This window comes from Marmota marmota, unplaced genomic scaffold (genome assembly GCF_001458135.2).
Source record: "Marmota marmota marmota unplaced genomic scaffold, marMar, whole genome shotgun sequence".
In the NCBI taxonomy this organism is placed as follows: Eukaryota; Metazoa; Chordata; class Mammalia; order Rodentia; family Sciuridae; genus Marmota; species Marmota marmota.
This window is the reverse complement of record NW_026000172.1, coordinates 254,568-258,498: the sequence shown is the minus strand read 5'-3', so window position 1 is coordinate 258,498 and position 3,931 is coordinate 254,568. Positions and strand designations below refer to the sequence as shown.

The 3,931-nt window shown below is 46.6% G+C and overlaps 1 long non-coding RNA gene across 1 annotated transcript; it reads left to right on the top strand.

The window, feature by feature from the left end:
- The first annotated feature begins 1,099 nt into the window (after nucleotides 1-1,099).
- On the top strand, nucleotides 1,100-3,718 carry LOC125611924. The gene is made up of 2 exons (XR_007342170.1): nucleotides 1,100-1,171; nucleotides 1,262-3,718. It is a non-coding gene; the product is annotated as an uncharacterized LOC125611924 (long non-coding RNA).
- The last annotated feature ends 213 nt before the right edge of the window (nucleotides 3,719-3,931 follow it).

Below are 3,931 nucleotides of genomic sequence, written 5' to 3'. Positions count from 1 at the left end.
CTGCCAGCCTCATGCTAGGCACAGCGGGTTGGGTAAGGGAGGAAGAAGAGACACCGCACCCCTGTGTGCGCATGCACTCCCGCAACATGCAGACACGACCCCACGGGTGACCCCAGGCCAGCGCTTCCCCGCACACAGCAGAAGACTTCCGGGCCCCTTCAGAGATGCCCCGTGACTCCGAGATGGAGCTGGCCTGGTAGAGTGTAGGGAAGGGGCTGCTCCCCCAAATGGCAGAGGGAGTTTTAATAGAGGGTGGGCAAGGAGGGAACCCAAGGGCTGCTTGGCTTCTTGACCAGTCCCAGAATTTTGAGTTCCAGTGGAAAGCATCTCACTCCAGGCACAAGACGTTCACCTGCTCCATTCTGTTTGTAAAACCGAGTCCCTTTTCTGGGCCTGGCCCTCCCAGGGCAGGTTCCAGGTCTGCTCCCTTAACTGACTCCTCAATATCCAGCGTGTGGCTGGAGGCAACACCACCAGAGCTATGCGGGTGTTGGCCCAGAGATCACCTAACCTTTTGCACAAGGCTATCAACACCAGAAGGCTTTCAATTTTTGGCTTGGATGGATTCCAGGACCCCTATAGACATAAAAACCCAGGATTGGGCTGGAGATGTAGCTCAGTGGTCGAGGGCTTGCCTAGCATGGGTGGGCACTGGATTTGATTCTCAGCACTGCAAATTAATTGATTAATTAATTAAAGGTCCATTGACAACTAAGTTTTTTTAAAAAAGTATGCTTAAGTCCTTTATAGGAAATGGTATTTGCAAATAACCTATACACACCCTTTGAAGCAGGCCAGAGGTCCCCACCTAGAAGACCCTTACCATAATTAAGCAGAAACCCCTACCATATTTGTGGCATGTAAGGTCCTCTTTTTATTGCAGAGCTTTTTGCACAGGACATCAGCTATCAGCAAAAATCTGCAGAAGGCATTGTGGTTTGTAGCTTCCTCCTTTTTAAAAGAAATGCCAGGTTTGCAGAAAAACCTTGTGAAACTCCTGTGTGTCTAGAGGATGGAATGAAAATCACTTGTCATGTGAGCCTCCAAGCCCTCCCTCACTCCATGGGTATAAAGTTCAAAGAATTCTATATCATTGTCCATGGAAGAATTTTTAGGTGAGAGCCCCTCTGGACACTGCAGTCAAAAAACCTGCTTCCTGAAAATTCCTAAGGTGTTCAGCCTCTTCTGTCCTACTTCACTTGGCAATGGACAAGTGGGACAATGGAAGTGAAGATGGCTTTTCCACCTCTTTTGTCTCTAGGTATGGCTTCCCGGGACATCAGAGGACAACACTTCTTGGTACACAACAGGCTACTCTTTGCCTAGGCAAGGTAACTCCATTAGCACCCTGAAGCTGCTATCCCAGAGCACAACAGAACCCATGAGGAACAGGAACCAGAGGATTTGGAGCACTGCCCAACTGTACGGGTAGGACCCAGTCCATTAGTGGTAGGACACTTGACTTCCCCATAGAGGCCTAAGCAGGTGGAAGAGAGGCTTAATTAACCTCTGAGGTCCTGAGTAACCTCCAAAAGGAGTTAGAGACAAAAAAAGGACCCAGGGAGTAGACCAATTAGTCTCTATTTGGGGTCAGTGAGCAGAGGGAAAACTGTGACTCCCATTCTTGGTAGTGGAATTGTGGAATTTTGGGGATTTGGGTGGTATAGAAATTTTGTTCTGAACATGTCTGTGTAAAAGTGTATGAAATTGTGTGAATGAGATGGAAAAGGGAAGAGTTCCGACCCAGCCCAAGGGCCTAAGTAAGTGCGGAGTTCCAATCAGTGATTCTGTAGTGCATGATACAGTCTGTGGCAGATTTCTACCAACACCCATGTGGAAGCTCCAGGTCGTGGGTTGACTGACTTGCAAGACTAAGAGGACCCTAAGTCCCTGGGAGGAGAATGGCAGGACATGGACAAAGCAAGTCTTGTCCTAAGTGTGTGACACTGATATAGGTTGGAACATCAGAGACACACAAAGGAAACTGAGTTTTTTGAAATGTATGTTAGAAATCTTTAAGAAAGGTTTTATTGGTAACTACAGGGTGAAATTCACTCCACAAAGGTTAAGGAAGGTTTTAATGGTAACTATGGGGTGAAACTCACTCCACAAGGTTATATACTTTGTGAATCAGAATAGCCAGCCTTTGTGGTGTGGTGGCTACCAGAAGAATCTTTAGATAAATGTGCCATTGGTGAGGTTCTTTTAATAGTTGTCAGAACATCTGGAAACCCAGACCAATTTTCTTATATCGATTGCTGGCAACAGGTAGTGCAGAAACAGTTACCTTGGGTGAAGGCTTGTCTGGAAGGACATTCCAAGCAGATATTTGCTCAGATTATGATGGCCTCTAAGACCCAACTAAAGGGAACTATGCAGAAGAAAACCTGACAAAGAAAAGACAGAAATAAAACCATTTTCCCCCCTATGAGCCAGAATACAGTCTTCTCCAGAGCTAAAGAATCCTCCACCCCCTGGACCCCAAGGCAGGAAACTTACTCCAAGACCTGAGCCACAACCCAGATGAGAGCTCTCCAAGAGATGAGAGGACCTTCCTATGTTGACCAGGAGGGAAACATCTGAAGGGAAAAATGCAGTTTTGCATGCCAGCCTTTCACCACCATTGATTTCTTGAACTGGAAAAGTCATACTCCCTCCTAAACAGAGAAGCTCTGGGCCATGATTGGTATGCAGTCCATTATCCAGACCCACCAGCCCACCTGGGTAATTGGAAGGGTGCAGAGGGGTGACCTGAGCAGTTTTAAAGTGGCTAGAGGAACATGCTCTGGACACACAAGGCAACATCCAAGCCTATGCCCAGGCCCAGGGCCCCAACACAGACGCGAGTGGAAACCCAACAAAAAGGAAGATGTCCTAAAGATAAATATAATAAGCCCTCATAGGTGGCTTAAAGGAAGGGGAAAGAAAGCTCTAAACATGAAACAAGATATCAGAAGTACTCCAAAAGCCTGATAAAAGCCCCAGCCAGCTCTATGAATGACTGTGCAAGACCTTTCTACTCTTCACTCCCTTTGATCCTGGGACACCAGACAACCAGGGGGTGAAACAGCCCAGAGAGACATTCACTGAAAACTCCAAAAACTTTGCTAGACTTTTCAGGGAAAAAAAAATGCCAGGGTGCTGATAAAAGTGGCCACCACAGTTTTCATCAACCAAGACCAAGAGAATCAACAAGAGGCAGAACAGAAGACGAAAGAGAGGATGGGTCTCCTTGTAGCTGCCCTCACTGAAAACCCAGAGGTCACCCAAAGCGGGGTTCCCAGCAGGACAAAAGAAAAACAAATGTCAAAATTGGGCCAAATGCAGGACAGAAGGAAGATCTGGATGGAGGGGACCACTTCACTGGGGACTAAGCTGAGACAGCCGATGTGCCTACTGCCATCTAGTGGCACATTGGAAGAAGGAATGCACCCCACGGAAGGCCAGTTGACCTGAACCAGGCTGCCACAGGGCTTCAAAAACTCACCAATCATCTTTACGATGCTGCTGGCTCCTGCTATGAAAGCCTTTCCTGCAAAATGAATGGATACTGGCCTCTAATGTAGATGCACATTGTTCCAATATGTAGATGATCTATTGCTGGCTGGAGGAACTCAGAAAATACTGCGTGAAGGGGACATAACTGCTTCTTGCTCATGTATGTAAAACTGCCTACAAAATCTAAAAAAAAGAAAGAAAGAAAGAAAGAAAAGAAAAGAAAAGAAAAGCCCAAATCTATCAAGAAAAAAGTCAAGTACCTCAGTTTCTATCTTACTCAGGGACAAAAGCAACTGGGCCCTGGGAAGAAACAGGTGATCTGTTCAATTCTGGACCCTTATACCCAACACCAAATCAGAGAGTTCTTGGGTGCTGTTGAATTCTGCTAAATATGGACCCCAACTTTTCAGTTATGGCAAAACCCCTCTATGAA